General features: G+C 47.5%; 1 protein-coding gene across 2 annotated transcripts in view; it reads left to right on the plus strand.

Annotated features, from left to right (window-relative positions):
* The first annotated feature begins 329 nt into the window (after positions 1-329).
* MGAT5 (alpha-1,6-mannosylglycoprotein 6-beta-N-acetylglucosaminyltransferase) overlaps positions 330-12,375 on the plus strand; it is a 336,584-nt gene continuing 324,538 nt past the window's right edge. For both annotated transcript variants that reach the window (XM_023259272.2, XM_045033706.1), the window contains exon 1: positions 330-462. The gene's annotated coding sequence lies outside the window, so the exon portion shown is untranslated. The remainder of the gene's footprint in view (positions 463-12,375) is intronic.

The raw sequence follows: 12,375 nt of genomic DNA on the forward strand, positions 1-12,375 counted from the left end.
AAAAGCTGGGGCGTTCCGAATTGGCTGAGCGCTCTGCCTGGGAGGGCGGGGAGTTTGCCCAACGTCTCTGACCAGAATCCTTGCCTTCAGGAGCCGAGAGTCCAGAAGCGGGGAGAAGTTGGAGAGGTTAGGCAGGGGGGTGTTGGAAGAAACTGCGGACAGACCCTCGCTCTGGTAGGCTAAGCCCCCGAGGAGTGTTTCTGCCGCGTCCGGGCCGTGTGTGGACGCGCCGCGCGCGGCCCCGCCAGGGCTGGGAGTTTGTAGACCGTCCCTGCCGCGGCCCGCTCGGCGGCGGCCCTGCGGCTCCGGCGGCAGCCGCGGCGGCCCCGGGCGCGATCCAACCCAGGTAGCCGCGCCGCAGGCTCGGGGCGCCGCGACCCCGTGCCCCGCCGTGTCTTGGGCCCCGCGGGGACAGCGGCTGGCGGGCGCTCCCTGCTGCTACTGCTGCTGCTCAACAAGGAGGTGAGAGCTACTGGGTCGGGGAGATCGCGTCGGGCTTGCCATCCCCGCGGAGAGATGCACGCAGAGGGGACCACGGAGGGCGCGGGGAGCTGAGCGCGGGCGGCGAGAGCCTGCACCGAGGGCGGCGCGGCCAGGGGCTTCCGCCCGCCGCCTGCGTGGGTGCCCTGGCTGCAGCCGCTCTGCGGGACCCGGGAGTGCAGCGGGGGACGCGCCTTGAGGCGCCCACCTGCCCGGGGCAGCCCTCCCCAGGGGAGACAGGAGGCCCCCCAGGGCCCTTTGGGAAAAGGACTGACCAGAGGAGGCTTTGGTGGCGCGGACCGGAGGCGAGCTGCCGGGGATGGCAGATGGGCGCTCGGACCTCGGAGGAGGCTGGTGGGGTCGCGCTGCGGGTGTGGGCCGAGCTGGGGTCCCCGGGACCCGGGCGCACAGGGCGGGCTCCGCCACCGGCCAGGGGAGGGGAAGAAGGGAGGTTGGCCCCAGGCCCAGAAGAGAAGGGATGCGGCGGCCGGAGCTCCTCCGGGCTGGGGGACCAAGGAAGCCCGAGGAAACCCCCACCCCTAGGGGCCGGCCGCCGGCCCCGCGATCCCACCCGCGCGCTCCGCCAGGCTGCCTGGCCGAAGAGGCTGCGGGGAGCGCAGAGCCCACACCCGCGCACACACTCCCCGAGAGCATGCTCAGTGCGGCCCTGGGAACTTCCTGCCGAGTCGCGAGCCGCCCCGGCCCCCTCCGGGTCGGCTGCGAGCTAAGTTGGGGGAGACCGAGCGCGTGGGTGGGGGGCGCGGCGCCCGCCTGTAGCCCTTTGGTGCCCCTGGCCCCTGCCTAGCCTTTGCTCAGCTCCCGACGCTACTCGCGCCGACCGCCCCCGCGGCTGGGAACGGGGGTGTGGATGTCATCCCTCGCTCCCCGAGGCCAGGTCCGAGGCTGGGAGGCCAGAGGCCTGGCGGTGCGGTCGGACCCGCTCTCTATGCACTCGCTGAGCGCGCGGACCTCGCGCAGGGAGCAGACTGGGTGGAAGGGGGTGTGTGAGCTGGGTACGTTCGCGCACACACTTGCTGTCACACACAAAGCCGTGGTTTCGTAGCTACCGCGCGCAAGAGGGAAGAGGTGGCGCTTGCATTGTCCAGCCGCGTTGCGAGCGCCAGCGGGGTGCTCTGCGGGAACCAGGCGATGCTTGAGGTTCTCAGATGCCGGGGTCGGGGTCTAGAGCCCGGCGCTCCTGGTTCTGACTGCCAAGCCCGGCGCAGGGAAGGGCACAGTTTGTTTGCACCTGGCTGTGGCCGCCCGTTTAGGGAAGGTTGGGCATTTATGGAGCTGTGAAGTTGGGGAGGGGAAGGCTAAGGTTTGTATCGGGCTCGGTGGGATGGCCCGGTGCACCTGGAAACACAATTCAGATTCGAGCATGAGCAGCAGGATCTCATTGTAAAGAGAGGCAAGTGGGGGGCTGGTGCCCCTGCCTGTGTTCATTATCAGGACCTGAGCAACTTGGCTGGGTTTTACTCCTCGAGCACCCCCTCCCCACCCACCACCATGTTAGCTACTGCATCACCCTTATCCTGATCCTTGACGCAGGATCAGACCTGCCTTGTTTTGATTCAAGAAATCAAAAAACAGTTTTTCGCGATGGGCAAGCCCATCACAGATCTGACTTAATAAATGAGTTTTCACCACCACCCCCACTTCCTGCTTTCCTACAAATTCTTCTTGTTCTTGTTCTTGTTCAGGGCTGAGGTAAGCAACCTTAACTTTGTCAGGATTAGAGTGACGCTCCATTTTCTAGAGGCCTTTTTAGTTTTCTCCAGTTACCAACTCAATGTAGTCGGAGTGAAGTGGAGAGGTTCTGAAAAAGGCCATGATAGAGGAGGGTGAAGAGGGTGACCCTTCTGCCCCTTCTAGGTGCTGCGACAAGAGGAGAAGCGAGTGCCTCTGCCTGACACCCACCCTCTGGCCGAGCTGGGTGCTGGCTTTTCCTTTGGTCTCCACCTTTGTTCCAGCTTGCCTGGGTTTGGGACACTTGTGACCAGAATCACTAGGAGAAAGGAGTCTGCAGGCCTGGGTTGGGGCTTTGGGGGTTTGCACCCACAGGAGCAGTTGCCGGCTGGTGTTAAGGCGGACTGCGATGGCGGGAGACTGGGGGCTCAGACTCTGCCCATAGCTGTCAGTGGCATCTGGGTGCTCCAGCCGTGCTGCAAAGCAGCCCAGGGGCTTTGTGATCCCAGCAGTGCACATTTCAAGCACTTTGTGTTCCAGGTGTGAATAGAGCAGACATATACACTCACACGTATGTATGTATATGTACATTCTCATAAAGAAGTATGTGCCTATGCAATGTTCTTCAGTAGCATCTTGGAGCTGGAAGGGACCTCATTTCAGGAGAGCACAGGAATTCAAATTTTCTCCCTTCCCATTCAGTTTCTCAGTTTAAAAATAACTAAGCCAGCCTTCTGCCCAGCTGGCCTCCAAAAGCATTGAAATGCTAGTCCCCCTGTGATTCTAGCCCAAGGGGAGGCCTTTGGTTCCTCCCTTAGAAGTGTGGCTCCTCAGGGTCCATTGTAGATGTCCCTCACTTAACACCACCTTTCCAAATGCTCCATGTGGCTTGGGATCTAAGTCATTGCAGAGTCACCCTCAGATTGATTTTGGCAGGGGACAGACAGTGACCAGTATGTGCAGCAGAGATGTCCAGAAAACTGCATAGAGCGGTCATCATAAGACTTGGGTTGGGAGGTTCATGTCCTCGCTGACACTTGTGATCATCCAGGTGGGTAGTTGCCCTGCTCCTTGCCAAGAGATGTAAAAAGTAGTGGGTACTCATTTTATTCCCTCCTCCTTGTGTCTTTCGGCCTTCTGGGCCCAGAAAGGAGGGGTGGTGGTGGGGGGTGGCTTTCTTTGTTGATATTATTGTAGTAAATGTCAGGAAAGCATATACTGCCAGGAGCTTTGTCTCAGAGGGTTTATTGTGATGAGTGTCAAAGTTTGAGAAAGGGTCCTTGTGTCAGGTGATCAGTTAATTGATAGTTTTGGCTGAAGGAAGATGTATGTGTTCCAGAATCCAGGTACTTTTTAAAAAAGAAAGGGAATAATTTTACATTGGGGGAGGATGCCATTGTGGGTGACAGTTGAGAGGTTTGGGTCACAAATAAATCTGGTACTTGTCAATGCAAGTTTTACTAGGCTGCCTTGAAAGTTCTCAAGTGCTTTGAAGTATAGAGTCACTCCTAATAACCAGAAGATAATTGTACTTTCTAATTTGTTTGAAATTGAGTAAAGATCTCCCGACCCTTGTTAAAGTTTCTTTCTTTAAAGATTTTTTTAAATGCTTTTTTTTTTTTTTTGAGAGAGAGAAAGAGAGAGAGGGAGAGAACTAGTGGGGGTAGGACAGAGAGAGAGGGAGACACAGAATCCAAAGCAGACTCCAGGCTCTGAATAGTCAGCACAGAGCCCAACATGGGGCTTGAACTCACGAGCCGTGAGATCATGACCTGAGCCAAAGTCGGACACTTAACTGACTGAGCCCCCCGGTGCCCCTTAGAGTTTCTAATCTAAGTCTTGTCTCTGTGGTATCTTGCATCTTGTGTCAACATCAAAAATCTGAGCATGGCGTGACCTCTGCCAGCTGCAGGTGTGTTCATTGAGTGTTTATATGGCAGCTGCCATGAGCCATGCCCTGTGCCGGTGCTGAGTATAAAGACGTCCTTCTTCAAAATTACCTTCTCACTTTTAATTTATCTGACCTTCTCTTTCAGTGTGTTAATGCAAACTAATAGCTCTTGGAAGGTCGCCAAGTTGGGTCCCAGGAGCCTTAGTGCTTTTAACCATGTTCTCTGTTGGCTGGAAGCATGGGGACTTGAGCTGTGTTTGCCCACTTGGGCTGTGTTATTTATTTATTCTTTCATTGCTTAAATTCATGTTTCCCCGACTTTGTCGCATCTGGAAAGCTGTATGTGTGCAGGAGAGGGGTTGGAAGAATCACTTTTATTTCTTCAAAATCCCGGAGCTGTCTTGTCTGAACACATAACTTTCTGCAAAGAGAACAGGAGCCTTTCTGTCGAGGCCGTTTGTCAGGTCTGAAAAATCTGGACAGGCCATGGGGATCAGCTTTCATGGCTGGGTTTGGTGGGGTTTTCCCTGTAAACCGCCCCCACCCTGCGATGCTTGTGTTAAGGCCTGCTGGACCTTGGCCCCAGCTGGGGAGGTTATATACGATGGCTAAGGAGTATTTCTCAACCCTGTTGGCTATGGCATGAATTTAGGAGTGAGGTGTATCTAAGTACTTTATTACTTGCAGGAGTTAAATACTGGTGTTTGCATTTGATTCACTTTTTACCTCTAGAATAGAATAACAGCGTCACTTTTGCATCCCTCTGTGATTTTTGTGGCTGGCCCTGGAGGGAACGTGTGCCACCCACCCACTCCTGTCTAAGCTGCAGTCCTTAGTGTTGTAGTTCTGAGCACAGACGGCTTCTAAGTCCTGTCATGCTGGTGAGATGCTTTTCATAAGTATCCTACACAGAACAGTCTTCCACTATAATAGTTTTGGAAGTATAATAGTCTTTCATGTCTCAGTCCACCCATGGAAGTGTGTTGTGTTGGTGATCATCACAGATATTATGTGTCTTAGTGGAGAAGTGTCAAGAAGAGGTGAGCAAGAAAATAGAGATGGGATGAAAAAAAATTACCTTCTGTAATTGACATGGTTGCAAATGTTTCTTTTGTATTTCCTTTACTCTTTGCTACCACAGTAAGGTGGATACTATTGTTATTCCCATTTTATATGTTGGGAGACTGAGACCTTTGCAAGGTCGTGAAACCTGGCCCAGGTCACGTACAGGTGGGCCAGGATTCGAACCCAGGTGGTCTAGGTCCGGAGTCCATATTAGCTGCACTATGCTTAGTTAAGGCTAGCAAGCTCACCCTGTTCCAGCCAGCCCTTGCTTTCCAACCAAAACCAAGAGGAAGCTTAGACACTCAGGGGTTGAAAAGCAGCTCAGGGAGATCCCTCCTGATTCCTTCTCTTTCTAGCTGAGGGCATAGAGGTGCAGAGGGAGAAGGGCTTATCAGCCAGTGGGCAGTAATGACAAAGCTGGGTTTCACTTCTGACCCTTGGTCTATAGGAGCCATTGATAACAACTGATAACAGATGTGTACCTGCTTTGTCTTCAGAAATGATTCAGGAAGCAAATGTGATAGTTTGTCATTTGACATCTGTCTCTCCCACTCCTAGAACCCCCTGTAGGCACACATCTTACTTCACCTTGGAATCTGGTGGGGAGCAGGTGGTATGTCCACATCTTTTTACCATCCCCATGTGGGAGAATCTGAGCAACTTATATTATACCTTTAAGTGAGGTATTCCCTTCTGAATGTTAAGTTTGACATTTTAAGAATACAGTCTGGAATCGATTTTACATTTCACTCTTAAATTCTCTCTCTCTCCTTTTCTGTGTGTGTGTGTGTGTGTGTGTGTGTGTGTGTGTGTGTGTCTGTCTGTCTGTCTGTCTGTTTCTGTCTCTCTGTCTATGTGTGTCTCAGGGCTTCTGGCCCCACTAAGCATTGATTTCCATTCTATAGGAGCATGGGGTAGGCAAGGGGTGACCTGGCAGAGGCCTCAGGGCTTCTAATAAAGGGCCCATGAGGACAATCCCACAGTGTCTGTGGATTCCTGGAAGGATTGCTGAGGCCCTGAAAAATATTCGTTTGACCACTGGAATTACCATACTTGGTGGAATCTTCCAGTTGGACGCAACAGCAAGCACCATTTCCTTTCGTTTTATTCCTTGCGTATGACTAGCATTGCATTGGGCATCCCGGGGCTCCTGCCTGTTCCAGATTCTGAGTGTTTCTGGTTAATAAGTAGTCCCTAGGTGCTCAAGGAGTTTAAAGTCTAGGCCTGGTCAGGGCCACACAGAAGAGTTAAGTTCAGTTAGGAGGCAGTATGCAAATGAAGAACACATTAAGTCAGCCCTTGTGACCACTTTGGGCCTCAGTTCTTCTGTGGAAAAGTAAGAGGGGATTGAATGAGCTCCAAAGTTCTGTTCAGTCCTAAAGTTGTATAATCCCATACATATGGCAAAGGAGGTGTGGCATGAAGAAAGAAAATTCCCTTACTGAATAAAAAAAGATTGAGGAAAACTCAAGTTGTTTTTGCTTTTGCTGGTAGACTCCCTGTAGTAGACAGTTGAAATGCTTACCTAAGAGGAACCAACCCTCTATTATCACTATTCTTCTGGGATGTTTATTTTTGTATATTTAGAAATAAAAAGCCTTGGTCCTTACTACTCCGCCTAGAAATAACCTGTTTCCCCTAGTGAAGCTGTTTTTTCCTTTGGGAACTTGAGATTCAAAGAGCAGAAGATGACCAGGCTCGCGGAGTTCTGTGGTTATGTGGCACAGTGCCCTGGGGAACGAGGCTAAGGATTTACCCTGCCGCAAGCTGGGCCAAATTCTGTGTACATACGTTCATTACAGCTTCCCCACCAAATAACTACATTAAAAGAACAGGCAGTTTGATATCAATCTCCTTGTAGGTCCTTTTTTTTTTTTTTAACCATCTGTTATTTTCACTTCCGATTTTTTTAATTTACTAGTTCTCCTGCCAGTGAGTTTTCTACATGACCGACTCTTTCTCTTATGCATGTTTTTTTAGGAGAGCTCCACCTCTGCCTCATGCTAAGTAGGATCTTTCTGTGTTCCTTCGGTGCATTTCTTGATATTTCTTTCCTATTTCTGTGGGATTTCCCTCACCCCCTCTCCTGTAATTTTTCAGAGCCACTGGGGTTAGAGGCAGAACTAAGTGGGGATTTGGAGGGGAAGGGCCTCCCCAGGGGACATTATGTGGGTGATCTTTCACTAGCCATCATTTAGGACATACAGATGTAATTCTCTTAGGTGAATGTTACCATTTTTCTTCTATAGTTTCACCATTCCTTTTTTTGTTTCTTATTTGCTTTTCTGAGGTCCAATAAGCTTCAGAAAGGGAAAGTTGTTTCCTAGGTTGGCTAAAAAAAAACAATGCATCTAGCCCCAAGGACTTCTCAGAAAGGAGTACAGAGCTCTAGAAGGCACCCTCCCACAGGGCCTGTGCCCCTGGCCGCTCACATAATCAGCTGGGCATCCTGGCATCCTGGGTAAACTTCCACCGTGACAGGCGGGCCTGTCTGCAGTTAGCCGGCTGTCTCCATGCAGGTCAGTTCAACGTTCTGTGATTCTGGTTCTTCATGTGTCATACGAGGCATCTCTTAGCTTCTCCTACCTACGTGGGATTCTTCTAGTATGCCTTCTTGGCTGGGTTCAGCATGCTTATCTAACTCTTCTTTCCTTAATCTGTCCTTAATATTCTAGGTGTTTTCCTAGTTTTGAGGGCCTCTTTGGTTGTGCTTGTTTACAGTTCTGTTGTCTAAATCAATCAGAGGACTTTTTGTGGACATTTTTTCCATAGTGAGAGCACAATTCTTGGGCTCATGAAACCCAACAAACTGGTACTACTGTGTGAAATTGTGTGTGTATTCATGTCTACGATGTTAGCACTCTTTGCCTCATTGTTCTGTTATCTACAACAAGAAGTAGGAGTGGTCAGATTGGAGCTGCAGATCTGGAGTAGCCCTCAGTTAAAAGAAGTCTCCAGAAAGTTGGTGTGGAAGGATTTTGTTAATACTGTTTTTCTCCTAGCACAGGCTTATCAGCTGTAGCTAGGATGTCTTTGGAGATTGTATGGCTAATGATTTTATTACACTCTCCTATAGACTGCAGTAAAGTGTTTTCCATGATAATGAGTTGCTTATTCTATCATAGTGCCTTTTCTCTAATTGCCCCTAAAACAGAATCAGATACAGCTTTCCATTTTTGATGCCGTGCCTGGTTAGTGTTCTCCGAGTTCCGGTTTCTTCCTCCCACTCCAGTGACTTTGAGAGAGACTTTTCTGTTTCCTCATCGTCAGCCTTTAGTATGAAGATTATAAGATTATGCAATCTTTCTATATATAACCACAAATTTAGTGGCTTAAAGCCACACAGATTTATTGTTTTATATTTCAGTAGGTCAGAGAGACAACACAGGCCCCTTCGGCTAAGACCAAGTGTCCACTTCTTCTGGAAACTCTAGGGAAGAATCCACTTCCTTGCCTCTTTCAGTTTCTAGAGGCCACCCACATTCATAGGCTTGTGCCCCCTTCCTCCGAGGTCAGAACCAGTGATGCTGAGCTGAGTCCTTGTCCCTCTGCCATCAACCTGGCTCTCTGATGATAGCTGGGAAAGGTTCTCTGATATTAAGGATCTATGTGATTAGATTGGTCCCTCCCGGATAATCCAGGATAATCTCATCTCAAGGTCCTTAAGGTAATCCTGTGTGTCCTGTAAGGTAGTGTGTTCACAGGTTCCAGGGATTAGGACGTGAACATCTCTGGGGCCATTTTTCTGCCTCCCACAGTGCTCTAAACTCTTTGTAAAGAATTGTGTTTTGTTTGTTTGTTTGTTTTACTGTTTATGTAGATCTCCTTCTTTCTGTTGAGGAACTTTACTGTCATAGGAAATTTAGGCAAGTTCCCCTCATCTTTTTGAATATATTAAAGTCAGCTATTTGCAAAACACTGTATTTAGGATTTGAGTCCTGCTTTGGTTGGACATTGAGCTATGCACATTTATGTGTCCAGCCTTGTGTAATTATCACCAGTCCTACTTCTGTGAGGAAACTGAGGTACTAAGGAAACTTGCCCAGGGTCATGAAGCCAGAATGCAAAAGTGGATCTCACTGATTGTGAAGTCTGTGTTCTTTTCACTCTGTCTTTCTGCCTCAGAAGTGATAATGGAAAAACAAAATGAGAAATGGTAAGGGAAATGTAAAATAATGTAAATTTCTCTGCTTCTGCCAACATGATAACAGACAATAAATATTGCCTGTGGTAGATTAATTGCACTGATGGCCCCAGTTAATGGCCTCCCTGTCTCTACACTTTTTGCCTTATAACTCTATAGTCCCCTTTTCTTCCCTCCCCCACCACTGGGATTGGCCATGTGATGCTTTGGCTAGTGGGATGTTAGCAAATATCCTGTGAACAAGTTTAAAAGAGCCTGCATGTTTCTGATTGCCTTTTACACAGCTGGACTTGCTCTCTTAGATCCCTGCCACCACCTGGCAAACATGCCTAGGCTAGCCTAATGGAGAGTTCTGAGAGACACACGGGATGAGCCAACCTGTGTCAGCTGAGGCCATCCTGGACCAGCCAGCCTCCAGCTGAACTGTTGGGTGCTTAGAGTCTCCTGAACATGCCTTGGCAAGGTCAGGTGAATCTGTCCTAGATCACCAGAACCATTCAGCTGACCTGTAGAGCTGTAGAAATAATCGCTGATTGTTGTTTCAAGCCACTGAGTTCTAGGGAGCTTTGTTACACAGCAACTGCTAACTGATACACCCCTCGTCTCAGATGTTTGAATAGCATAAGAAGTATTTTTAATGTCTGTTTGAATATCATTTTGGACTACTCATAACTAATATTTTTATTTTTTAATGTTTATTTTGGGGGGGAGGGGCAGAGAAAGAGGGAGACACAGAATTTGAAGCAGGTTCCAGGATTTGAGCTGTCCAGCCCAAGAGCCCGATGTGAGGCTTGAACTCACGGACTGCGAGATCATGACCTGAGCTGAAGTGTGATACTTAACCGACTGAGCCACCCAGGCACCCCTAATTAATATTCTTGTAACACATTTAATACATTTTAAAATATTCTTTTAAGGTTATAGTTTAGGCTGGAGAACTTGCCCATTGTATCTACCCTCTTTCTTTTTTCTTTTCTTTTCTTTTTCTTTCTCTCTCTTCCTTTCTCTTTCTTTTCTTTCTTTCTTTCCTTTTCTTTTCTTTTCTTTTCTTTTCTTTTCTTTTCTTTTCTTTTCTTTTCTTTTTTCTTTTCTTTTCTTTTCTTTCTCACCTGAATGTCCTTTAAATTCTTATCAGTTTAAGTCCAAAGCAGACTTGCTTTTCCTCTTCAAAGTATTTGTTATTTCTAGTACAGTGAGTTTGACCCCAACCTACAGTAATAAACACATATTAACTCTTAACTCACATATACATGTATATAACAGTAGGAAGAGTTTCAAGAAACGGTAGCTACTCCCCTGCCACTGATGTCCTCAGATGTTTTCTATTCCAGGGGGGCCTGGTGTCTTGATTTTGGCTTAGATTATGATATCACAGTTTGTGGGTTTGAGTCCTGTTATCAGGCTGTGAACTGACAGCACAGAGACTGCTTGGGATTCTCTCTCTCCCTCATTCTCTGCCCTTCCTGCACTGTCTATCTCTCTCTCTCAAAATAAATAAATAAACTTAGAAAAGATCTATTCTATTCTATTCTATTCTATTCTATTCTATTCTATTCTATTCTATTTCATTCCATTCCATTCCATTCCATTCCATTCCATTCCATTCCATTCCATTCCATTCCATTCCATTCCATTCCATTCCATTCCATTCACTTAAAAAGTGCTGGTCAGGAGACAGCACTATGGCCTGCTGCTTATTTTGTAAATAAAGTTTTATTAGAACACAGCTACTCCTATTTGTTCGTGTATTTTTTGTCGCTGCTTTCAAGTTCCAATGGCAGAGTTGAGTAATTGTGACAGAGATCATCTGGCCTGCACAGCCTAAAGTATTTACTACCTGGCTCTTGAAGAAAATGTTTTCTGACCCTTGCACTGAATTGATTTCATAACCCATCAGTGAGTTGCAAACCTCCATTTAGAAGACACTGTTCAGGTGACCTTTAGCTCTCCTGATACTCTTCTGCAGGTTACACTAAACAAATCTGGCACATGTGAAAACTACTTCTTTTCCTGGGTCACACTCAGACTTTCTTTTCTATTAACTTAGATTCAACAATTAAGTTTTTGTGATTTAACATTATACCCGACTGGGTTATATAGGAAACTTTTTAACCATTTCTAAAATGTTTCATTTATGGGGCGCCTGGGTGGCTCAGTCGGTTGAGCGCTTCTGACTTCGGCTCGGGTCATGATATCACCGTCTGTGAGTTCGAGCCCCGTGTCGAGCTCTGTGCTGATGGCTCAGAGCCTGGAGCCTGCTTCGGATGCTGTTTCCCCCTCTCTCTCTCCCCTCCCCTGCTCGAGCTCTGTCTCTCTCTCTCTCTCTCTCTCTCTCTCTCTCTCTCTCTCCCTCAAAAATAAATAAACATTAGAAATTTTAAATAAATAAATAAATGTTTCATTTTAAGAAATCTTATCCACCCCCTCCCCCCTTTTCAAATGTAAATGAGGCTTTCTTGTGGAAACTAGCTGGAATTAAAATGGACACAAATTCCATTCAAGTGCTAGTTATTTATTCATTAGATTGCAGCAGTGCTTTTTTTTGTAATATAATGGAGTCCATTAGTGGAAGAGGTAGAGAAACAGTGATCCTGGCCTCTTTCACCACACCTTTCTGGCAACTGGTCCTTATTGCCACATTTCTGAATTAGGGTGCTATTATTCCTGAGCATAATACAATTTAAACACATTAAATCATGGACTTTTGGGGTTGGAAACACTTTGGGGAAAAAAGTGTTTTTTTCATTCAGACCCCCCCATTGGGCCCTTAAAGGCCAAATTTTTCTCACACTTAAATTTTCCAACTCTGTCAAGGAAGGACAAAAGTGTTATTTATGTTGTAGGGCTAACGTGATTGATGAGAAGGAGCTGAGGCAGGAAGGGTTTCAGAATGATCTGGATATATCTTTCTAGAATCTGAAATGCCAGGTGAAGAATGGTCACTGGCTCACTTATTTATTGGCAGTAAAAAAGAAATCAAAACAAATGAGCTTCAACTATAGCATGGAGAGTTTACGTAAAATCTGAGAACTGTCCCCCAAATGAGGTAGCTTCTTTGACATTAGAATAGATTCTCCTGAGAATTTTTTTTTAAATTTTTAATATT

The sequence above is a fragment of the Felis catus genome, chromosome C1 (genome assembly GCF_018350175.1).
Source record: "Felis catus isolate Fca126 chromosome C1, F.catus_Fca126_mat1.0, whole genome shotgun sequence".
NCBI lineage: Eukaryota > Metazoa > Chordata > Mammalia > Carnivora > Felidae > Felis > Felis catus.